This window comes from Bos taurus, chromosome 13, assembly GCF_002263795.3.
Source record: "Bos taurus isolate L1 Dominette 01449 registration number 42190680 breed Hereford chromosome 13, ARS-UCD2.0, whole genome shotgun sequence".
Classification (NCBI taxonomy): Eukaryota; Metazoa; Chordata; class Mammalia; order Artiodactyla; family Bovidae; genus Bos; species Bos taurus.
Genome location: NC_037340.1, coordinates 82,775,789 through 82,802,233, shown reverse-complemented (window position 1 = coordinate 82,802,233; position 26,445 = coordinate 82,775,789). Strand labels below are relative to the sequence as shown.

General features: G+C 43.4%; 1 long non-coding RNA gene across 2 annotated transcripts; it reads right to left on the bottom strand.

Moving 5' to 3' along the window:
• Positions 1-398: 398 nt before the first annotated feature.
• LOC132346994 (uncharacterized) lies at positions 399-10,315 on the bottom strand. 2 transcript variants are annotated; one of them, XR_009497074.1, is made up of 3 exons: positions 8,915-10,315; positions 8,071-8,153; positions 399-2,650 (listed from the first exon to the last, which is right to left on the bottom strand). It is a non-coding gene; the product is annotated as an uncharacterized lncRNA (long non-coding RNA). The 2 variants fall into 2 exon arrangements; XR_009497073.1 differs by having other exon boundaries at positions 9,427-10,311.
• Between the last annotated feature and the right edge of the window lie 16,130 nt (positions 10,316-26,445).

Here is a 26,445-nt window from a genome sequence, read left to right as displayed (position 1 = left end):
GAGACGCTGGTTTGATGCCTGGATCATAAAGATCTCCTGGAGGAGGTAATGGCAACCCAGTCCAGTATTCTTGCCTGGAAAATTTCATGGACAGAGTAGCCTGCAGGGCTACAGTGTATGGGGCCACAAAGAGTCAGACATGACAGTGTGAGCACACACACAGGCTACCTTCTACCCACTCGATGCCAGTAACATCTGCCCCCTATTCAGTTGTGACAGCCAAAACTGTCTTCAGATAATGTCAAATGTCCCTGCAGGAAGAGTCATTCCTCGTTAAGGATCGCTGTTCTAAGGAGAGAAACCTAGCCCTTCTTCAGGGTATATACATCCTGAGATGTATATATGCTTATATGCATGTACATGTGTGTTTCTACAGGTTGTCGAGGAGACATCTTAGTCGCATTTTTAAAGTTCACTTCAATGAATATAATGAGTTGCTGGCTTTGCAGTCCCTATTTTTATTCTACATTTTATTTTATGAAAAGGCTAGATGGACCTCATCTGGTTCCTTCACATCAGACAGGGTAACGCTGAGCATCTGTCTGCCAAAAAGCATCACATTGCAAATTGGACTGTCTTCCCATTTCTCACTCAATCCATCTGCTCTTGGTTTGCAGCATTAGGAAGCAGCTGATGTGGTCAGCATGTCATCAGAGTGATTTTCAATAAAACTTTATAGATTCAAGACTGTTCCCCAGCTATCAATATATCCAGCATGTAAAAGTCATTCCAGTCCAGAAGAAAACTGGACACATCTCAAATTCTACAGCCCAAGACCATGTGGTAGGAACTCTACAGCACATTCCAGTCCAAAGTCCTGGGCTGTAAGACTCCAGCATCTGTATTTACAACCACCACGCCCCCCACATGCTCTGTTGTATCACTTTGCTGAATGCCACACACTGGACCCCAAGAAGTGCACAATATCCCAAGAGCCTGGACCAAAGAGATGGACATTATCCAGAAGGCATGGGTTCTCTTCAGCTGAATGGCAGGGTCACTCCACTTTAATATTACAACATGCTTTAATTTGTAAATACTTTTTTTAAAATTTATTTTTAGTTGCAGGATAAGCGCTAGACAACACTGTGTTGCCTTCTGCCACACAACACCGTGGATCAGCAGTGAGTACACATACGCCCCTCCCTCCTGAGCCTCCCCTCCGCCCCACCCTTTCCAGGTGTCAAAGATCATACAGCAAATCCCACTGGCTGTCTACTTTACACACGGGGGAGTACATGTCCCCTGCTACTCTCCACTCGTCCCTCCCTCTCTGTGCCCAAAGTCTGTTCCCTGCGTCTGCATCTCCCATTCTTCCTGCAAGTAAGTTCCTCAGTACTATTTCACAAGATTCCACGTGTGTGTGTTAATATCCTGTACTTGTTTTTCTCCTTCTGATTGAAATTGTAAATACTTTTCTTTGCACCCATCTCTACACTTTCCTTTGAGCTGTTTTTCTGCTCAGGAATACAGTTTTCCCAGCCGGGTATTACCCCTTAACTCTAACGTGGTCTCCTGCCTTCGGGGATGGACACACCTGTCTCCCCTTCCTGCCCCCTTCCCCCCATCAAAGCAGGCACTCACATGCTTCCTCTCAGTTTTTGCCCTTCTTACCTCCAGCAGACACTGTGAACTCTGCCGGATTAAGCGCACCGCTGCAGATGTTACAGTTTATAAGGTTTAGGGCAACAATTCATCTTTTCCTCCTCTGGTGCTGTCACCACTGCCCTCCAATTCTCCACCCTTCAAAATTAGGGGCAGAGAAGATGAGCAGCTGCTTTTCCTGCTGCTCTGAATAATTCATGCCAGTTTAGCTTCAGCTTGGTGATATCAGTGGCCTTGTTTAATACCGAGGGGAAGGAAGGGCCTCTTGAGAATTTTCCAAAGCATGAATTTAAAAGGAATAAGATTTTTTTAAGCCTCCAGATTCTTCTGACTTTTTCTCCAACACAAATAAAATACAACAAAAATTAAATTGACAATGGAACTTTCATTCTTTTCAAGATTCTTCTTCAAGATGAAATTAATCAAGTACATTTATTTACATTTACTTTAGGAGCTATGCCATCCAGCCAATAATCTGTGTTGAGTATTCTCTGTGCTACAGGCACGTTACTGGGCAGCTGGGGGGCTGGGGGTGGGAGACGCCGGCATCCCCCTCAACCAGGGGGCGTACCTGCTGGGGGAGGAGACGGATACACATCAAAAGAGGAGACGGATACACATCAAAAGAACTGCCGAATAACCACTCTCAAGGCAGCAGACGCCCTCTGCTATGACTATGGACCCACTACATTAATTCATCTTACAAATGCTTGTATTTAAGGGCTGTGCACCAGAGGCTACTGGACAGTGAGGAAACAGCAGCGCGTGAGCGAAACGGACACAGCGGCGGCCTTGATGGAGCTACGCTCAAGTGCGGGACCGAGCGGTTGATCGTCCGCACGCACATAAAGGCACCATCTGAGATGAGTGCGGTGAGAGAACGCTCCGCAGCAAGAACACTTCCCAGGAGTTCTCACACGTCCGCTTATCCGCTCATGCCTTCACCTGAGTGCTGTATGTGCGTTTCCTTCTCCGCGCTAGGCACTTAGATTTCAGCGCTGGCTGCGGTTGGATGGGCCCCCTGACCTCACAGGACTGCAGTCACCTGGAGGATGAATAATTGAAGAAGCAAAAACAAAGACGCTCATGTACTTAAAACTGTGCTAGTTCTGGGTCAAGGTTGTAAATAGGAAATACGTAGACTTTTTACATGAATTACCTTACGTAGCACTCATAACTGCCCTTTCCATGTGATTAACTTGTTTACACATGTTGGCACAGTGGTAAAACAATCTGCCCTCCAATGCAGGAGACCCAAGAGACGCAGGTTTGATCCCTGGGTCAGGAAGACGCCCTGGAGTAGGAAATGGCAACCCACTCCAGTATTCTGGCCTGGAGGACCTGACGGCTACTGTCCCTGGGGTGGCGAAGAGTCGGACACAACGGAGCGACTGAGCTGCATGCGGGCAAACCTGAGTCTCACAAACATTTTAAGGACACGGGACTGATAAGCCCCATTGAGGCATCACCACCATGGGTTCCCATTGCTTTAGGATAAAACTTAATCCCTGACTATTTACAAAGTCCTGGATGAACCACCCTCGTGTTGAAGACAGATTGCAGGATAAGCAAGAGGCTATTGGCCATTACACACGAGGCCAAGACTGAAAGCAAAAATCAACATTATATCGAGCCCTTGACCTCCATAGCTCTGTGCTTCTAAAAAGAACCCATTCAGCTCTAAATATCACAAAGCTTGACTCCAGTATAGTGTGACTCGCTGTATTTTTTCGTGTTTACATCCTTTGCTCAGATTTTCTCATGTTTATTTCTGGTTTAGCAACATGGCTCTTGAACAGCTTCCAGATGTTGTTCTATAGCCCCGGCCAGATTTCACTCTAACTAGTGTCAACTCTGCATATAAAGAAAGGAGTTCAGAAATCAGGATTTCCTTTCCTGCCAAGAATCCCTAGAAACCCTGATCCCAATATATTGTAGACATTTTCCCCTTAATTTTACCAAGTTTAGCCTCTAAGTCTAACCAGGTGGTACTAGAGGTAAAGAACCTGCCTGCCAATGAAGGAGACACAAGAGACACGAGTTTGATCCCTGGGTCAGGAAGATGTCCTGGAGAAGGAAATGGCACCCCACTCTAGTATTCTTGTCTGGAGAATCCCATGGACAGAGGAGCCTAGTGGGCTACAGTCCATGGGCTTTCAAAGAGTCAGACATGACTGAAATGACTTAGCATGCACCCATGCAGCTTCTAGGGTCTGTGCTTGGTTAATGAGTGATGGGGTTTTGTGCAACAAAAATCAAAACAGAACACCATGCTTTTGGAATAAAAACGGATACATTTTATCTAGATGAGAAAAAAAAATGAATTTGGGAATATTTTGGCTACTTAGTAATACTGAGAGTGACCTATGAAGCTAAACTAGAGGGGCAACATATGTCTGAAACTAGACAAAAAATTTCTCCCATGAGATCTATTTCAATTTTTTTCCCTTAATGTCCAGTTACAGGGTTGGGCAGTGATGTTCCCTGAGTCTGTTTCATGTCACTGGTGTCAGAGTAGCTGGCGTGAAACATGATAATCGGGTTCAGGACCTATGATTTTGAGTTTTTCATGCCTACAGTGTCCTTAAAATTAATCTGTTGAATGTACAATTATTTTAAACACCCTTTTTAGTTAGAAATCATTTTTAAAAGATAATTTTACATTAAAATATGACTCCTTATCCTTTAATTCTTAAAGTTTAAGCTCATTTAATATAGCAAAGGTTGAATAAATTCTCTAGGTAATATATGGATGTTAATTAAAATTCCAAATCTACCTTCAGTGGAGATACCACATCAATATGTTTCCTTTGAAGCAAACCAAATTAAAAATGTGACTTTAAATTTATTATCAAGTATCTGTTGAGGAACTATTATGCTTTTGTTCATTCTTTTGTTTTTTGAGTAGGAAAAGAAACAAAAATTTTACTCAAAAGATATTATGGTGTATTGGGATCACAGTGTACTGGGAAAAATTTTAGCAGATAATTAAAATCAAGTGTGATTACATTTGTCTTAGATTTTTTTTCTCTGTAAAGAAAATCTCATTATTAAAATCCCTATAAGGAAAAAACAGGTTTAAAAAATAAAACTTTGTGTAGATGGAATTTTAAAATCCTTTAACGCCAACTTGATTTTTTTTTTCCCATGAAAGCTATTGTTTTCTAATACTCTTTGTGAATAACTTGGCTCCCATATTGAGAGGAGAATCGTGATGTAATTAAGAGCTTGGACGCAGAGACTCCTGTCTGGCCTCAATTCCGTCTCTGCCAACCTCTAGCTGCAACTTTGGACAAGTTCCTGAGACATATTGTGCCTCCGTTATCCTATCTGTAAAATGAGATAATCATCATAGCTATTATTATCAAGTTACTAAAAGGCTTAAATGAACTCCTAATTGGAAGTGCTTAGAGTAATGTTTTATATCTCACAGACACTCAAGAAGAGTTGTTTATTATTGGAGAAGAGGGCAGCAGAGGATGAGATGGTTAGGTAGAGTCCCCAGCTCAATGGACATGAATTGGAGCAAACTCCTGGAGACAGTGGAGGGCAGAGGTGTCTGGCGTGCTGCAGTCCACAGGGTCACAAACAGCTGGACACAACAGCCAGGTGTCAACACTATCATTTCACAGCAAGAGACTATCTTCCTATACTTTTTATTGCTTTTAATTTTACACAATACTTTTGCATTTCTTATCCAAATTGACCCTAAAACCACCAGCTAAAGATGGGGAAGACAATACTGCCCACTATATATGGGGAGCCTGCATCTGAGAGCTTGAGACGCTCAAGTTTATTTCACGGCACAGGAATCCTTGTTCTCTCACACCTCCCCTACCGCCATGCTTGGCTGGGAGTCCAGATGGACTTGATCTTTACTGGTCACTTGGTCTTCATTTGATACCTCTCATCAGTTCTTTCACAGGAATCGAACATGACTGAGCGACTTGACTTTCACTTTTCACTTTCATGCACTGGAGAAGGAAATGGCAACCCACTCCAGTGTTCTTGCCTGGAGAATCCCAGGGACGGGGGAGCCTGGTGGGCTGCTGTCTATGGGGTCACACAGAGTCGGACACGACTGAAGCGACTTAGCAGCAGCAGCAACAGACTGACCAACGACTCTGGGGAAGTTAAAAACCACATTGTAGGAAGTAAGTTGGAGAAGCATTTCTGTCCACAAACCCAGAGGAGACAGCTCGATCTGCCTCTGAAGCCATTAGATAATACCAGGCAAGAGTAATGGAGTGGGGTGCCATTGCCTTCTCCAAGATAATACTTGTAATGATACCAAATTAGAATGAAGTCTGATGGGTCCAACCGGGGCCACCCTCAGGTAATTCTCATTGATAAGAGTAACTGTGTGTTTTCTGTAAACCACCCAGTCCCCCTACCCTAGAGGAACAGAGCTCACAAGAAGGCTGCAAGTCTTGCAGGATGGCCGCAGGCTGCACCTGTGAGGGGTAGAGATATATTAACACGCTCTGTCCCCATCTCAGTCATCAGGCAGCTTCCCTCTGCACTGAAGGCTAGTAAATAAGTATTTAAATGAATTAATCATAGCATTGCTTCAGGACTTGAATTCATGGACTTAACTAAGCACTATATGTTAAAACACATGGTATGCAGGCCCTGAAAATGTTACTTCTTCCTTTCTTTGCAAATAAGTATAATAGCACTGTACCATTCCAAGCAGATATGCATTGTTTTTTCACTTAATAATAAACTCGTTCACTGAATGACTAAAACTCTTTGCTGATTGAGTATATGGCCTGGAGATATGCTTCTATTTGAGTGCAAAGGAAGCTGAGTAACCCTGTAATTATTATAATATTGTTTTCCATCAACAGAATCATAAAGTTGAATCGGGTAAGTAGTGGTTAGTAGTTAGTGGCTAGTGGTTAGTAACCGAACTGAAGGCCACCCTGCTCCAGCCTGCTAGTTTATGCAGGAATAAGACTAATGCGTAGCCAGATATTTTTAAGGGAATCCAAATCAGTAGATTATTATGTGAAGTTTCCAGATTGTTAAATATTGATCATAAAATACATTTAAGGTAACACACCAGGCATCTGCTTCTTGCCAAGTCGAATAATAGGAATTGTATTTACTACCCCCTAGCAAAAAACTACACAAGATACTTAAAATAATGGATACGGTAACGAAGGACAATGATCCCGAGAGGTAGGAAACACAGGAGAAAATCCATAAACAAGAACCCAATAAACTTGACTTCACCACAATTTAGAACTTCTGCTCTTCAAAAGACAATGTTAACAGAATGAAAAGATTGGAAGGAAATGTATCTGGTAAAGCACTTGTGTTCAGAATATATAAAGAACTCCCCAAACTCAATAATGACAAATATTACATGGTATCATTTACATGTGGAATCTAAAAAACGGACACAAATGACTGTATTAATATTTACAAAACAGAAACAGACTCACAGACATAGAAAACAAGCTTATGGTTAATAAGGGCAAAGTGGGTAGGGATAACTGAGGAGTTTAGGATGAACATACACACACTGCTATACATAAATTAACAACAAGGACCTACTGTATAGCACAGGGAACTGCACTCAGGATTTTGCAGGAACTTCCACGGGAAGAGCACCTGAAAAGCCGCATATATGTGTGGTACTCACAGTGCAGCTGAAACTAACAAAACTGCACAGGAACTAGACTTCAGGTTTTAAAAATATAAAATAACACTCAATAAGAAATCAACAAAATATTTGAATGGACTTCACCAAAGAAGATATACAGATGGCAAATTAACACATCAAAAGAAGTTCAACATTATTAACCAGTAGTGAAATGCAAATTAAAACCCTGATGAGATACCATTACAACCCATTAAAATGGCTTGAATTAAAAATACTGGCAATACCAAATGATGGTGGACACGTGAAAAAGTTAGGATGTGAAGAAAATGGTGGTTGGAAATTAAAAATATTGCAACTACTTTGGAAACACAGTTTGGCAATTTCTTTAAAACCTAAATTTACACTTATTTTCTGAGCTAGCCATGCCGAGTGCAGGTATTTGCTGAGGAGAGAAAAATGCATCATCCATACAAAGATGCATACCCAGATATTCACAGAAACTGCATCTGCAGTGGCCCCAAGTGAAAATAACCCAAATATCCATCTATTGATGGATAAACATATGGATATGTTTAAACACATGGATAAACACATGGCATATGGATAACCACTGTGGTATGTCTATACAATGGAAGACTAGTCCACAAAAAAGGGATGAATTATTAACATCTACTGCACCATGGATCTCAAAATAATTATGCTCAGTAAAGAAAAACAAACCAAAAGATTATATTCTCTATGAATCTTTTTTATAAATCTCTGGAACATGTAAACTAATCTGTCAATCTGGGCTGCTATAACAGAAATACCATAGCCTGGTACTGTCTTAGAAACAATAGAAATGTATTTCTTACCTTTCTGGAGTCTGGGAAGGTGAAGGTTAAGATTTCGTGTCTGGTGAGAGCCTGCTTCCTGGTCCTGGATGCCATGTCCTCACCTGGGGGAAGGGGTGAGGGCGACCTTTGCAGCCTCTTTTTTAAGGGCACTAATCCTATTTATGAGGGCTCCACCCTCATGGCCTAATCACCCCTCAAAGACCCCACCTCCTAATACCATCACACTGGGGGTTAGGTTTCAACTGATGAATTTTGGGGGAACATAGACACTTAGTCTACTGATAATCTCTAGTGACAGAAGGAAGAACGGGGTTACATAGGGATAGGGTAGGGCAGAGATGGGCAGGTGGGAGGAAATACAGAGGCATATGAGGATATATTTGAACTTCCCTGGTTGCTCAGATAGTAAAGAATCTGCCTGCAATGCAGGAGACACGGGTTCAATACCTGGGTCAGGAAGATCCCCTGGAGAAGGAAATGGCTACTCACTCCAGTATTCTTGCCTGGGAAATCCCACGGACAGAGGAGCCTGGAAGACTACCAGTCCATGGGGTCACAAAGAGCTGGACACAATTGAGTGACTAATACATTACTTTTTTTTTTTTTCATGAGGATATATTTAGGGATAATGGATACGTTCACCACCTTGATAGTGGTGATCATTTAGTGGGTATACATGTACAAAAAATTCTATAAAATTATACTTTTTAAATATGTTTGGAATTAAATGTCAATTACAGCTCAGTAAAGCTATTAGAAAACAGAACAATAACATGGATTTTAAAAGGTAAACACCAGGTCGGCGACACGCAGGGACTCTGGGCTATGAGTTTGCAAACTCTGATCTGTGTTCATGACTTACTTTCAGGAAAATACTCACAGCCCCGAACACCTACACTGAATTACGAAATGAAATGTTTGCTAAATGGGGGCTCTCTTGTTGGCTCCTTTCAAACAAAGCAAGTACCACTTCCAACTCTTTCCTTGAATGATCCAAGCCAACTCTTTCTGAATGGTTTGATGGCTGCTGAGCAAAAGTTCTGATTTAAGTCCAGAATCTCTTAATAGCAGAAGATGGCATGCGAGGCAGAACTCGTTTCCCTTTTGACGTTCACACATAATTCCTCTTCACAGCGGCAGGAATTACGGGTTTGATAGCGCCCTGAATCTCTGCTGACAAAGTCCCTTCCCAAACCTGACTTGCCTCACACAGCAGACTCTCTCTGTGATGCGGAACTATTGTTCACAAAGCACTGTGGAGACATCTTTCTGAAAGACTCCAATACGTGAAGGGAATGGAGATTTTCCTTACAGCGGGTTTCATACATGTATGAGGTAGAATAAAAAGTTTTAAATCCGCATTTAGGAACTTACTGAAAGCATCTACGTGTAACTATGGATTGCACGAGCTGGGCAGAATGAACAGAGCTTTCTCTTTCTCCTCTGCTCCCTTAACCTCGCTCCCTTTTCTACACTGACGTCTTTGGAAAGACGCAGGCTTTTTCATTCAGGAGCATGGTCATTTTGGTAATAAGAAGATCCAGCCAACGGAAACACCGCTCTTCCCAGCGCTGTAACGCCTGTCTGTCTCCACTGGCCTCAGGGTGGCTCCTTCCTCCCCATCGGCCAGGCCGACTGCGGTCCCGGGCAGAGGCGGCAGGCACAGGGCCTGCCGCGGGCCAGCGGGGCCGGCCGTGGGCCGCCTCGGCGGAGCCGTTCCTGCTCTGTCTGGCACGTGGGGCGCATTCCTGAGAGCGGCCCCGTGGGGGCTCCATCTACGCGCCCCCGCAGAGATCCGAGCCGTCTCTCCCGTCGTCCGCTGGGACGCCTCCTCTCTGCGGGGGCGCCCGTCTGTGGGGCTTCCAGGGCCTCCTTTACGACGCTTGGTTCTGCCTTCAGACGGTCAGGGCTGGTCCGTGAGAAGCGCGCCTTCCTGTTCTGAGCCCAAGGGAGGCTCGCAGGGCAGCCCTCTCTGCTCGGCTAAGCCCTCCACCCCTCGGCTTCCCTTCATTCAGCATCTGATGCTGATTCCTATGTCCCCAAAATCAAGGAGGACGTATGTCTAGTTCTCAATGTGGTTCTCTTCAAAATCTCTCCGTTGGATAGAGGTAAAGAATCCGCCTGCCAATGCAGGAGACCCCGGCTTGATCCCTGGGTCGGGAAGATCCCCTGGAGAAGGGCACAGCTACCCACTCCATTGTTCTAGCCTGGGGAATCCCATGGACAGAGGAGCCTGGCGGGTTACAGTCCATGGGTTGCACAGAGTCGGACACAACTGAATGACGAACACTGACACTGCCTAAGAAAGTAACACCGTGTTCATTTCTCCACCGTGAGGTGCGATTCCGGAATACACAGCACAGCCACTGCTCTGCGCGAAGACCACCGAGTCCTGGCCCTGCCGCCCCTCCGCGTGGCTGGTGGCTGCGTGACGGGCTGCTGCTGGCGGCACCCCAGAGTCCTAGCCTCTTGGCAAAGCCTGCGCAGCTGGTGGAACCTTGAATTAAAATGGGAGAGCATTTGTCTCTTGTCCATTTCTGAGCTTTAGAAAACAACAGGAAGGTAAGGGAAGGCAACAGAAAAAGTCATATTAAATTTCATAAGCTTACATAGAAAAAAGGGCTCAGTGAATGTTGTAATTACAACTGGCCAATAGCTTATCTCTCTTTTCTCTGTGCTCCAGGGATGAGATCATACTGCAGTTTTCAGCTTAAAATTAATTCCATGAAAATCTACTTTATGAGAAGTTTTGAGAATTTTCTTGAATTACAATCCATAAATGAAAATGTGTGGAAACATGACTCAGAATAACTTGAACTCAGTACCTCAGTGATTATAACCTTATTTTAAATTGTTTAAAACATTCAAGCTAATCATTTAAATTATCTAAAATTCTTTGTGCTAAAATACCCAAATGTTTCAAAGGAAAGTAGGTTGGGGTGATAGTGTTTTATTTAAATTAAATACATAATTGCCAAAAGTATATTCTTTAAGGTTCGGGAGCTTGGGTTAATTCAGTTTTCACTGCCTGCTTAAAATGGGGTATGTTCAAAGAATATAGAACTAGGTTGGCTATTTGCTAAGCTGCCACTTATCTCTATTACCTTATGATTCTATCTTTGCTATTTTTAAATGACAATATCCAGGCTTAAAACGAATGTAAAAATGAGTATAAATGTAAAAAGGCACTCCTCTTCCCATCACAGTCTGACCTTGATACCACACCTCAAAGGGAACTATCGTAAACAGCTTAGTTCTTTAATCTACACACACTCATACACAAACACACACACATACACAAACACACACACACACGCTAACACACACACACACAAATAAATACCCAGTGGCACAAGCTTACACAGTGCTTGCCTGCTTGCTTTTACCAAAAAACACAAAAAGCAGGGGGCGCCTCTCAGCACAACTCTGTAACCAGCTTTCTGGTTTGTGTTGTCCCGTCACTTCCTTCTATACATCATGGCTCTCCTTTAGCAGAGGCATGCATGATCTGTATTTCTTTTTAAGGTGGTCAACACAGCTAATATTTACTAGGTCAATTCATTTAATCATCTAGTCTTGTTGGTCTTTCAGGCAGCTTTAGGGTTTTGTTTTCTTTTTCCAAGGCTGCCATAATTATTAATGTGCCGTGCTGTGCTTAATTGCTCGGTCCTGTCTGACTCTTTGTGACTCCATGGACTACACGAATCCTCATGTGCCCACCAGGCACCTCTGTCCATGGGATTCTCCAGGCAAAAGTACTGGATTAGGTTGCCATGGCCTCCTCCGGAGGATCTTCCTGACACAGAGCGCGAACCCAGGCCTCCCGCAATGCCGGTGGATTCCTTACCATCTGAGCCACAAGGGAAGCTCAAGAATACTGGAGAGGGTAGCCTGTCCCTTCTCCAGGGGATCTTCCTGACCCAGGAGTCCAACTAGTGTCTCCTGCCTTGCAGGCTGATTCTTTACCAGGTGAGCTACCAGGGAAGCCCAAATGTCAATAATAAGACTTAAAAGTCTGTATGTGACATTTTCTTGTTCAGAGCTCCCATTACTCTTGCTTATATTTTAAAAAATAGAAAATGCAGACATTAAGATGAGTGATTAACTCAAGGGTGAGGACAGGGGGCTGCACGGGAGCGGGTTTTGATGTCTCTGGCCATGATCAGGCAAGTGGAGTAAAATGAAACATAACCGAAACTCCTTCCCCGTGGGGGTAACAGTCTGCCCTTTGCTCAGACTTATCCAGAGATACTGCGTTGTAAGTACCAGATGGTCTATGATGCTGCGGCTTTATTTTATGATTTTCAAAGGTTGGAAAGAATCAGACACTCCAGGCTGCTTCTCTGCTGCGCATGAAAGACCCACAACCTTTGCACGGTCCTGGAGAGGGTCACCTGACCTTCAGTCCCTCTGAACGTCCTAGGGAGACCCCTGAGTCCTTGAGGGCAGGCCAGTGTGTCTTTCTATGTTCATTTGGGAAAATATGCTCTTTATTAATCCAGACACAGTGCTCAGGCAAATGGAATGAGCAAAAAGGGACCACCAGGTCCGTTACAATCAGAATCTTCTGTGTATGTAGAGAAGATAAAATGGGTTACATTAGCTGCATGTGTACATTAACTGTTCATTTTTCATACAGATAGTCCTGTTTAATAAGTAATGGCACCTTAGTCCATTAAGTTTCATGGCTAATATGTCCCTCCTCCCTCTGAATCTTGTTTAAAGAAAAAACATTTGGTTGGGTAATGTGCAGGATGTACCTTGGGGTACCAATTTATAGTACTCTCTTATCAGAAATTGCTTCCAAATGCCTCATATCCATATTTGAAATTCTGCAGGCAACAATTTCCTACACTGCGCTTGTGGTGCCCCATGGCAGATTACCTCAGTTGATGATGCAGTGGATCACGTAGAGAGCGGACGGATACACACAGGGGAAACCAAACAGAGACAAACGACTATCGATTTGGACAAGATTTCTTATTGCATGGAATTTTAAAATTTAACCACTTAACTAGTGTAGTAAAGCCAGGTTTTATTCATCAATATTGTAATTCCTAGAATATTGGCTACAGCTGTCATTTTTTAAATACATTATTTACATACATGTCATACAAATGTCTTTGGACTTTCTATTCCTTCTGTCTTTATTCCTGAAAACCCCTTTCACGGGTCTGTGTCTGGCTTATCATTTAGCTGTTAGTCCAGGTCACTTCCTCATGTCAGGCAAGGCATTCCTGGGCCGATCGGCAAATGTAAAATGCGGACTGTGTACATTCTAGCTTTGTATCGTCACTTCCTCATGTCAGGCAAGGCATTCCTGGGCTGATCGGCAAATGTAAAATACGGACTGTGTACATTCTAGCTTTGTATCCATGTTAAACATCCTGGCTATGACACCGTTCTATGGTGATTTCTAGAATGACGTTGTTCTTAGGACATACACACTAAAGGATTCATAAGTGAGTAACACAAGTGAAGGATCAAGATGCCCAAAGCTCTTAATTGGTTCAGAACAATGTATTATACAACAATTATACAGAAAATATGGCAAAGTGTTAGCGGTTGGTTAAACTGAAGGAGTCATGAGTCAACGATACTACTTTTGTAACATTTTCTAGATTTGATGTGTTTTCAAAATGAACAGTTGGAAAAAACAGAATAGCCTCCTTAGAGAAGATGTCTCTCCATTACTGAAGTCTCCACTGCCCCGTGCCGTCTATGCCATTATTCACATCACAGAACATTGACTTAACATCACTAGAATGCTTTACTTTTCAGTAACTCTGTCTGCCATCCTTCCAGACAGAATGCATGTAGGGCCTTCACATTCATCACCTCATTACACAGAACATTTCACAGAATGTTAAAAGATGCTCAAAAAATTTTTTTCTGAAAATATTTTTTGAAAATCTTAATTCATGGCAAATTCATATCAATCACCCAACATGTTTTCTGAAATTAGTATCCTTCTCGTAGTTGCCAGATTCTTGGGAAATGCAAATCTTTTGATGTGAGCTAAAAGTGTAATGTCCACACACACACACATAGCTAACCAACAAGCGTGGCAGAGCACAGTGACTTTACTTGGCCTGTTCATCCCATTCACTGGCATCACTGGCAAAAGTCAATCGTGGATTGACTACATTTCCTTTAACATCGGCACAAAACCCAGCATCTAGTAGCTCTGGCAGAACCAAGAGGAGACTCAGGCCCCGTCACCAAGTGCACACATGTGCCGTGTGCGCTGGCAGAACCGTGACTCAGCCCACGTCACTAAGTGCACACATGTGCTGTGTGTGCTGGCGGAGCCGTGACACAGCCCACGTCACCAAGTGCACACGTGTGCTGTGTGTGCTGTGCGCTCAGTCACCTCTGACCCTGTGATTCGTGGGCTGTAGCCCTCGGGGCTCCTCTCTCTGTAGGTTCCCCAGGCAAGAACACTGGAGTGCGCTGCCATTTCCTACTCCAAGGGATCTGCCCAACTCGGGGACTGAACTCACGTCTCTTGTGTCTCCTGCCTTGCCAGGCAGATCCTTTATAACTGGGCCACCTGGGAAGTCCCTATATGTGTAAATATACACATACTTTACTAAAAACTCCAGAAAAACAGCATGTAGTCACAAACATCTGTGCCCAGAATAGGCATCTGTACAAGACACATCCTCTTTGCTTTGTCCATATTTAGAGAAGCCCAGCAGCAGGTGGTCTGCCTGTTCCTTTTACAGGAATTTCTGGTCAATGTCCAACCTGTTTCTTCCTGATCATAACTGATTTTCCAGTGTGGATTATAAAATTGCATCTGATTTCTGTTGGATTTTATTATTTAGAGGATTTTTGGAGTTCTAAACTTATGCTTTTCCTTTGGATGAGGAATAGGTATTTTTCACCAAGATAATAGATGCAAATGACATGGCTGAGGCTAGTTATCAAGTCAAGTTTACATAGCACATGGGGTGCATGCTTTTATGCTTTGAGGTGTTTTGATTTTTGTTGGGCAAAACAGCCATCTGGCAGATCAGAGAGAACAATTCTAAAATGAAAAGGATCCCTCAGCCTAAAAATAATGAGCTTCATGGGTGCAGCTCATTTTTTAGTTAATTGCCCTTAATTTATTCAGCTGAAATACCTTACAGTTTTCCGTGATTAAAGGGCACCATGTTTGACTTGTCATTGAATTAGTTTGATATTGATATAAATGAGCCATAAAGTATCTCCATGATTGCTTCCTGAATAATATAAATGCATTTTCTTTTGTTACTGGCTCAATAAAGAATGAGATATACCTGATCTGTGGGTTTTTAAGCAAATCTTCTGCAGTTTGAAAATGAAGGGAAGATGGACTTAATCAGCAAGGAATGTATTTCCACAAGAAATTAAAACGTCTGTTGGTAATGAAGCTTATTTACTGTGATGCAGAATGAATAATGGTACCAGTTTCCATTTCTGTCTTAAACCTGAAAGAGATAAATCTCCATCAAAAAAAAAAAAAAAGAGGAAAAAAGGAAAAAAACCAGCTAGACAAACAGTTGTCTCACCCCAACCCCTCTGTTGAACAATGGTCTAATTTACAGTAGCATATTGACTGAATTTGCTGTTTGCCTCAAAACTGTGTATTACAAACATTTATAAAAAGTCAATTTATTATAGGATAATTTAAGAAAATAAAAAAAGAAAATGTACACATCTGCTAGGCATGTCTCAGATAAAAACAGCTTATCTGTACTGCAACCTTCTGCACAAGTCATGTCATAAGAAGCATCCAGCTAAGGGTTATGTGCCAGCAAGATGCACTGAAAGGAGGGCAACTGGTAGCCTCTAAATGCTGATATGTTTTGCCCCAAAACACCGAATGAAACGCTCCCATTTTCTTTCTTTGAAGGACTTTTCCATGTTTCTAGAAGATATTGTTCAGTTGCTAAGTCCTGTCTGACTCTTTGTGATCCCATGGATCGAAGCATGCCAGGCTCTGTCCTCCACTATCTCACAAAGTTTGCTCAAGTTCAAGTCAAAAAGATGAGCCATTTGAAAAATATACCTAGAATTTCAAACCTAACTACACAGATCTGAACTCCTTTATTCTATTAAGTCTTCTCCCCTTATTTCTGATTTCTGACCATGTCCTTACAGCTTTTAAATGATTGTGAAAATTTTAATTGTGTTTCCTGGTCCTTTCAACTTGCCTTGGTGCAAGGAATCTGAGACAGAGCTGTCCACTAGAAATAAAATGTGAGTCACACATGAAAGTATAGATTTTCTGGTAGCTACATTTTTAAAAGTAAAAAGGGGAAATTAATTTAATAGTATATTTTATCCAACACAAATGTGTCCCCAACATTTTCATTTCAACCTATAATCAGCATAACAATTTTTTTCATAGTAAGGCTTTAAAATTGAGGTATAGAATACTTATGCACACGTAGTGGACTGAATGCTTTTGTCCTAAAATTCACATGCTGAGATCTGCAACCCCAGTGCGGTGATATGAGAGGGGGCCTATGGAAGGTGATTAGGTCATGAGGGTGGAGACCTCAGGAATGAGATCAGTGCCCTTACAAGAGACACCAAAGAACTCTCTCTCTCTGCCCGCCAAGTGAGGAATACAAGGAGAAGGCAGCAGTGTGCAACCCAGATGAGGCTCTTAGTCGACCCTGGCATGGTGGCACCCTGATTTCAGCTTCTAGAACTGTGAGAAATAAATTACTGTTGTTTATAAGCTACCTCGTCTATGGTACCTATTTTTTTTTTTTTTTTAGCAGCCCCAGTGGACTAAAACAGAACATCTCAGCTCAGATAACCACATTTTAAGACTTCAAGAACCACACACGGCTTCTGGCTGCTGGATCAGAAACCACAATTCCAAGAGAAACATACAGAGTACTAGAACTGATATCAATAAGCCTCGAGGCTTGCAGTTGCCCTCCGTCAACTGTCTCGAGCAAGTTAACCAGGACACTGAACCCAAGGGCTAAGGGTTTTAAATCTTTAAAATAAACAGGTCAGGGTAGATGGTCTTGAGTGTTTATTTTAACTTTAAGATGATGATACTGTTATCATATGAAGAAACTTTTGCTTTCTGGCTTCCCTGGGGTTGCTCTGAAAAACCATTATCCATGGTTAAGTAAATAACATTCCCTGAGGACCACTGTGGAGCAGCGACTCAGGCTTGTCCTGCGAGGAGCAGCTGGCTTGCAAATCGGAGCCTGCAGCTTAGAAGGCCTGCTCTAGGGATTCTTTTGGTGAAGGCTCATATTTAAAATCACAGTCTTTAAAATTTGCCTTTTACTTTTTAATAGTATCTTAATAAACATGACATGCATCCTCCAAATACATTTAGGTTTCTCACTGCAGCTAGTTTCAAGTGCGTTGGTTGTTGACACCTGGAGTGTGTCTGTGGGGCTCACATGAGTGCTAAGTTGCTTCCGTTGTGTCTGACTCTTTGTGACCCTATGGACTGTAGCCTGCCAGGCTCCTCTGTCCATGGGATTCTCCAGGCAAGAATACTGGAGTGGGTTGCCATTCCCTTTCCCCAGGGAAATTTCCTGACTCACGGATTGAAGCTGGGTCTCCTGCATTGGCAGGTGGATTCTTTACCATCTGAGCCACCAGGGAAGCCCCATTTTAAGTGAGACCATCCCGCAAATACCCTCCATATCGCAAAATGCTAGTCATCTCCGTGTGGGTGTGCTGGATGCAGAAACATGCTGCGCTGACATAGGTCTTAACTACGTTGCATGGTCTTCATATGCGGGTGGTAAGTGCATGACATGCATCATTTCCTTTCATTCACAGTGAGGGAAGGGGGGGTTGGAAAGATTTGCTGGTTTTCTCAAGATCGCCCAATTGTTTCCTAGTGAAGACAGAACTTGAATGGAGACTCTCCTCCTGATGGATGAGGGTGTTCTTAGCCACTAGGTCCTGCTCCCTAACTGTCCTTTTCTGCTCAGGTGAGCCACTCCTCCAGGTCAGTCTCAACCCTGGCTGTATGTGAGAATCACAGGGGGCTTTTTATTTTTTTAACTTAAAAAATTGCTTTACAATGCTGTGTTAGTTTCTGCTGCACAATAACATGAATCGGCTATAAGTACGCATCTACCTCCCACCTCTGAGCCTCCCTGCCACCCAGCACCTCATCCCAGCCCAGCAGGCCATCACAGAGCCCGGAGCTGATGCACAGCGGGAGTTCTAAACCTCCCACTGTGCTCGCCCACCCACAGCACCAAAACCTACTAACTCAGAGCCTCTAAGCGCCATCTGGGCTGGGGTGAGGCCTGGAGCTGGGTGTTCTTTCAAAGGTTTCCCATACACTATGATTTTCATCAAAAGCAGAAAGGAAACCTTAACCTAAGGAATAGCTACTTCCATTTTACTCATTAAAATATAGGTCTGCACACACAAAGAGAAGTAGATGACTAAAATTGTGTGAATATGTGTGTGCCAAAGGTACTTTTTACTAAACATTTTAAGTATAAGGATGGTGTGTGCTTGTCTTTTAAAATTTCAGTTCGTGTTCCTTAAGCATTTGTTTGTATCATAGCCAAGCACCTTCAGAGACCTGCTGGTAGCCCACTGTTTAATTCTCTTCCAATTTTTCCATCTCTTAAGCAAGTTCTCAGATCTCACATCCCACTCTGAATTAGCCTGAAAACCGACTAACATATCTTTTAAATTATGTATCATGTGTCAATATGTGTGCAAAATACATAAAATTTGTATTTCAAAATAATTTTTTGTATTTGTTTTTGTCACGTAAAGGGAAGCCCTTGGGGGGACCGAGCTCTTTCTGTCTTTCTGCTCACGCTTCTTGCCCTTACGCCCCGCACGATCGCTCCCCTCCAGAGTTTTGCCGGAACTCCTGTGGGAGGAGGGCCTCCGAGGGACAGGACCGGCCTGGGGCGGTTCCTCCTCTCGGCTGAGTGGCCAGGCCCCTGTCACAGGCTCTCTCTGCTGGAAAAGGACGCTGGGAAAAGGGCCTCCTTGAAGCAGGGCAAACGGGCTCCACGCCCAGGCTCCAAAAAGTGAACGAGCAAGCCAACAAAATTCCCAGACCGCCGCCAAAAGCAGCGAAAAATACAGAGTGCTAAGGACGAGAGGGGGGCCTTGGGAATGGGGCGCCCACAAAGGGGACGCTGTCCCTCGCTGAGGCATCACCGCTTTCCGTCTCCATGTTCCAGCGCAGCCTGTCACTGTATGTTCATTCACTTACCTCCGTCTCTTGCTTATTGTCTACACTGCCCTTTGTCTCTGTAGGGTCAACGTTTGCTCTTCTCACCAGAGCCTCCCTGCCACCTACCGTGTTGTTTGGCCAAGAAATGTAACGAATCTTTGGTTACTGAAAGCTGAATGATGAGGTTATGGAGTGAGGAGAAGTAAGGACAGGAGGGGCTCCTGTTTCCCTTATCTAACCGAGACCTACTCTTTTTAGTAAATTGATTTTTTTTAAATCAGAATATCTTTAGTGTTTTAATACCACCACACTTTAAACAGTCTTTTGTTATGTTTGCTTTCAATAAAAGTTTTGGCATAAATTCCCAAACCCTGATCATAAGGAAGATCATAAGGCAGAGTCCATATACAGTGCAGAACAATATATCATGACTTCCACACCACAGAGCAAAGTCTAATGCGATGCAGTAAACACAGATACAACACTGAAATGAAACTCACGGAAATGAAAGTTACATAAATCAAAATATTAATCAGTCATATTGAAGCTAACTTTAAAATTGCTCCCTTAGACTGTTGTAGAAACTAGGAAATCTTGTATCAAAGTATATAATTTCATTTCACAAAAATCTAAACATCACGAAATCCTTTTTCTACACCGCCAGTGATATTGAGTCAGACTGGCTGAATCCCGCTGCGGGGGTCTCCCCTTCTTTCTAAGCCCCACGTTCGCTCAGCTCTAATCTCTCGCTTGACCTTTTCCCCAGATTGCAGGTCATCAGTTAATGCCTTAGAAATTGGCACGGATGGTGCATATGCAGACTCAGCAAAGAAAAAAAGATAGGCTTGGAAGAAAGAACGGAAAACATTATACTCTTGCTTCTTTGAAAGATAAGGTTCAGCTTACTTTGCAAAGAGTACTGAACAAATCATAGTACCACACTGTGTCTTTAGCAGCGATTTTAGAAAGTCCCTTTACCCTTCCATCAATTATTAAACAGAGCGCTCTAGTTGAGAGGCCGCCAACTCTCACTTCCCATGCTATGCTGCTGCTAAGTCACTTCAGTTGTGTCCGCTCTGTGCGACCCCATAGATGGCAGCCCACCAGGCTCCCCCGTCCCTGGGACTCTCCAGGCAAGAACACTGGAGTGGGTTGCCATTTCCTTCTCCAATGCATGACATCCTCAATTTTTCCTTTGACCCTAAATGACCTTGGAGAAAGCAGATATCCACTCTGCGCATCAGTTGCATTCTTGTAAGGTGCCCTGCTGGAAGCTCAGAGTCCAGGTTCGTGGTGACAGACAAACGAGATGTAGAGGGCATGGACATTGGTTGTTGGAAAACAGACACTCTTCTAATGAGATTATGTTCTTCCCTTGTTTAAAATCTTCCAAAGTCTTTCCATTACCCTCAAAATAGAACCGACTCTTGGCTCGCTGATGCCTCCTCATCCCTCTGAACTCGCTGCGTGGGTGTCTCCGTTCTCTGTACCCCACCCAGCCCAGCGCACTCCTCTTTATCACAGCGCTTCTCTGTGTCTAAATGGCTTTACTGCCAAATCGTCCAGCAGCTAATTCTCAGCACCACCTCTCAACCCCCAGATCCTCTGTTAAGGGGCTTCCTATTTACTGCCTTGTCAAGACCCTCCCTAACCTCACACCCTCTGTTATACTCTTCATAGCACTATGTGAATGATTATGCTTGTTACAGGTGAGTATTCTGTTTTCTCTGCCTAACACTAAAGTTTCACAAAGGCATCACTGTCTACCGGGAACAGTACATTGTAAGTATTAAAGAAGAACTACAATGAATAAATAATGTTTGGTTAAAATGAATACATTTCAAATAGTCTAGTTCAACACACACATCCTCACTCAGCTTCAGAGAGCAGCTAGAGCATTCTGAACAGGGCCTGGATACTTTGCTGTAAATGCAACTTACATATGCAATGCCTGAGACATACGTAACCCAGACGTCAGCTGTGACCTCATTCATTCATTCACTCTCCATGTGCAAGGTTCTAGGCTGGGCACAGAGACATGATGGTACGGTCTTATTAAGACGGTCATGAGTCCTCCAGCCCATAACTTATGGGCATTGGAGACAGTCGGTGTTTCTCTACAGCTTTGCGCTGAGTAAGGAACGAGGCAGAGTGACCCCTGGTTTCGAATTCCTTTCTCTGTGCACGCGTCATTTGCTGCCCACAACCCGTCACCCAGCAGGCATTCACCTTCTTAATGCACTCTCACAGAAGCTGCTGTGGGTCCAGCGTATTTGTGAGTGAAATAAACTGTCACATAACAGGGATGGGGTTGCTGGAAAGGAGAAATTCTTTAGTAAAGCAAACACACAACACGTGAACACGCTTCTTCTCAGAACCACTTGCCTCCAGCCTCCACTCTGCAGCTTCACACACCTTGTAACAGGCGATGCTTCACTCTCCCCTTCCCCCTTGGCCCTTCTTAACTCTCTCTTCTCCCCTTCTTGGAGATGCTCTCCATAATATTTTAATAAGGCTTATTGCTTGAGTTCTGTTGGCCAACATCTCAAAATTTCACCCAACAACCCATGTGCCTTTAAACACACACACACGCACACAACTATACAACTAGAGCAATATCTTTCCTGAGATACACCAAATGCCCCTTCTTACCATGTTAGTATTTTTTTTCATCTTATTACACTCAGGTATATTGTCTGAGGCTTTCCAGGTGGCACAGTGGTTAAGGACCCGCCTGCCAGTACAGGAGACACAAGAGATGAGGGTTCAAACTCTGGACTGGGAAGATCCTCTGGAGTCGGGAATGGCAACTCCCTCCAGTATTCTTGCCTGGAAAACTCCAGGGACAGAGGAGCCTAGTGGGCTACAGTCCATGGGGTCACAAAGAGTCAGGCATGACTGAGCCCACACATAAATACTGTCTGAAAGAATGGTTAGGGAAAAGACCAATGGCTGGTAACCAGAATGTCAGGGTATTAATTACACGCCTCATGATAATGTTTTATTTTGATAATAGCTGTTGAAACCTAATATAGATTTCCCTCACAGTCTGCTGGTTAAGACTTTGCCTTCCAACGCAGTGGGTATGGGTCTGATCTCTGGTTGGGGAGCTAAGACCCCACATGCCTCAGCCAAAAAACCAACAGGTAAACCAGAAGCAACATTGTGACAAATTCAGAAAGACTTTAAAAACGGTCCACACCAAAACACCTTTAAAAGAAGCATAATAATGAAAAAGTGTGTTTTCTGTATGCCAGTCATTGTTTTAGACACTTTGCATATGTTATCTTATCTCAGTCCCATATTTGCATTATATGGTAGGTTCCCAGGTGGGATCAGTGGTAAAGAATCCACCTGCCAATGTAGGAGGTGCAGGGAGCATGGGTTCGATCTCTGGGTCAGGAAGATTCCCTGGAGCAGGAAATGGCAACCTGTTCCAGGATTCTTGCCTGGAAAATTCCATGGACAGAGGGGCCTGACGGGCGAAAGTCCATGGGATTGTGAAGAGTTGAACACAACTGAACACAACAACACTATCCCTGTTTTATGGATGAAAAAACTGAGGCAGGGGTGGGTTAAATAATTTGCCCAAGATCACAGAGCCCTACAGACGTTGCCCGACGTCACAGCTCTGACCAGACTCATGATGTCCAAGAGCAGGAGGGTCAGAGGAAATGTCCTCCTTCCCAGTGAGCTGAAATTGTATTTGTGAGCACTGGTGCCTTCCCTGCAGAGAAGGGAGTGACAAGAGAAGCCTGGGCACAGGATCTGATGGAAAGATTAAAGGTCACAACGTCCTTAACTTACTAAAATCAAAAGCCAGTGCTTACCACCACTGAGTACGTGCCAGAGTCTGCTAAGCACTTGCAAAGCTTAATCTTGTTTTAACCCCTCCAGTCTCCAAGGCAAGTATCATACATATATTTTAATATGCTTTCAAATGGCTTAAAACCCTTAGGTCACAAATCTGATGAGCAGAGGAGCTGGGCTTCTGCTTCAGTGAGACTTTTCACCTGCGCCCCTGTCCTACCCCACTCCACGCTGAGCTGTGTTTACCTGAGCGGGTAGGCCATCGGTCACTGTGCCGGCCCACGGCTCCCTCGCAAGCTCACACTCACATGTCATCTCACCTCTTCCCTTGGGTTACTGTCATAAACTGCACGTGATGACATTTCTCCCCTATTCAAAAGAAACAAAGAAAGGATACTGATAAATTCATCCTAACTGAGCAACCCTTTTCAATTTCCACTGCATTTCATAGTAACCAAATAACAACAAGCTCATGGAGGTAGGTAGGGTAACTTATGGAGACCTGGTTTTGCTCAGGATTTTTAAAATCACATTGTCGTGCATATTTACGGCAAATCTTATCTATAAAAGACATTTTTGAAATGCCATCTTGCTACACAAATCTGATATTCCGTGATTTCGTAAACACATGTTACAGTACTCCTATGGGTGAGGGTACTGTGGAGGGTCTTTCAATCTATACCAGCTCAGGTGTGTTGGTTTTATGTGTTTATTTCCTCTGAGGGGCTTCATATATTCTCACCAGCCATACTTCTGAAATAATTGAGAAACAGCAGGTAGTCTAGGCAGTAAGTAATCCTTTAGGATACATAAATCTTTTGACTTGGTGGCTCCTTCAAGATATGTCACAGTAGCTACTTGAAAAATGCTTTCTTTTTGCCAAGTGATATCACAAAGGCTTGGGGTTGGAAAACCTGTGAGCCATCTGAGACGTTCGTCGCAGCTGAGAGATGGGTCTGTGAGATGCCTCCTATTCTGACCACCATCTGATGGCAACTCCAGGCTGTTATCTGTGTGGGAACTGGCCCGTTGCACTGAGTCAATCTGCAGAACTGTGAGGGACAATAATAAGTGCTTTAAAGCACAGAGACCTGGGATGGCTTATTTTGTAGCAATACAGGCAAGGGGAACACTCGTTAAATGTTGCAATTTCAAGCCTCAATTTTCTAGGAGCATTTCATGTACAAACAACCACACAAAAGCAAACATTTACGGTGAGCTTCAGATTTTCAAGCCATGGTCAGGCAACTGCAACCCCTACACACTTTTAGAAACACATACACACACACAGAACAATCTGTGTGACCCTGAGTTGGGAAAATTTTTCTTAAATATGATGCCAAAATCATGGTCCATAAAATTTTTAAAAAATTCATTAACTGGACTTCACCAAAATTGAGAAGTCTTGCTCTTTTGCTCTTCAGAAGGCAGAGTTAAGAGCATGAAAAGACAAGTCACTGATTATGGGAAAATATCTGCCAAACAGATCTCCTACAGAACTTTTATGCAGGATACATAATGAATTTTCAAAACCCAACAGTAAGAAAACAATTCAATTAGAAAATGGGTGAAATATTTACCAGACATTTCACTGAAGAAGATGTAAGGATGGCAAAGACACACGTGAAGGCTGCTCGGCATCATAAGTGATTAGAGAAAGCGTGTTAGTCGCTCAGTCGTGTCTGACTCTTTGTGACCCCGTGGACTGTAGCCTGCCAGGCTCCTCTGTCCATGGGAAGAATAATGGAGTGGGTTGCCATTCCCTTCCCCAGGGGCTCTTCCCGACCCAGGGATCAATCCGGCTCTCCTGCACTGCAGGCAGATTCTTTACCAACTGAGCCACCAGGGAAGCCAAATTAAATCCTTGGAGTGAACCTGCTCCACATGTGAATCAATGGGGGAAAAACTACAGGGTGGAAAACAGATTATTAGTTGCCATGAGCTGGTGGTGGAGGGAAGGCTTGACTACAAAGGAGAGACGTAAAGGAATGTTTTGGATAATGGGAGCATTCTGTGCAGTGGCTGTGGGGCTAGATATGATGCTATGCATTTGGCAAAGCCCACAGAACTGTGCCCCACAGAACAAACCCTACTGTATTCACTCAAAAACAAAATCAGCCACCACAAACAAGGCTGCCACGAAGGGTGACGGTGCACCCTGAGGACGACACGTGACTTCAGGTCTCTGCCTCTCAGTTCCAAGAGCTTGGCTCAGTATCTTTTAACTCCTCACCTAAGTGGGGCCAGTGGAGACTGAGGTACGTTTCAGGGGGAATAGACAATATATAGGCTGAGAGTCTTAAAAGAGTCCTAGGTCAACTATTTTGCAAATCAATCCAAATCCACTATGGCTATAGATTCTTCATGTTTTTTTCCCTCTAGAGCACAAATCTTCACTTTCCTGACCTCTACATTTGTAATAAATTTTGTCTTTATCCCTCAAGTCAAAAATTGTTCTTAGTGGATAATGCATATGCCTGGATACCAGAAGATGACTCTCAAAATATTTTCATAAAATGCACTTTTTAGATCCTGTCCTTTGTCTTATCATTGGGATCCTGATGGAATTTCGTTAGGCAGATGAATATCAACATCTTAACTTTCAGAAACTTAGTATATCTAAGATCATGGCATCCGGTCCCATCATTTCTTGGCAAATAGAAGGAGAAACACTGGAGGCAGTGGCAGACTTTATTTTCCTGGGCTCCAAAATCACTGCAGATGGTGACTGCAGCCATGAAATTAAAAGATGGCTGCTCCTTGGAAGGAAACTGTGACCAACCTAGACAGCACATTAAACACAGAGACATCACTTTACTGACAAAAGTCCATATAGTCAAAGTTATAATTTTCCAGTAGTCATGCATGGATGTGAGAGTTGGACCATAAAGAAGGCTGAGCACCAAAGAATTGATGCTTTTGAACTGTGGTGTTGGAGAAGACTCTTGCAAGTCCCTTGGACAGCACGGAGATCAAACCAGTAAGTCCTAATGGAAATCAACCCTGAATATTCATTGGAAGGACCGATGCTGACCATGAAGCTCCAATATTTTGACTACCTGATGGAAAGGGCCGACTCATTGGAAAAACCCCTGATGCTGGGAAGGATTGAAGGCAGGACGAGAAGCGGGTGACAGAGGACGAGATGGTTAGATTGTATCACAGACTCAGTGGACATGACATTGAGGAAACTTTGTGAGATAGTGAAGGACAGAGGAGCCTGGCACGCTGCAGTCTAAGGGGTCGCAGAGTCCAGCATGACTTAGTAAATGAACAATGACAACAAATAGCTGAAATAAAACATTGTGGACTTAGAATTCTGAAAGTTGTGCCAGTCTCCCTGCGAAACGCCACTTTAGCACCATTTAACAGAGGGATGGATGGCAATCAGAACAATTAGCACACACCTCAGGTCA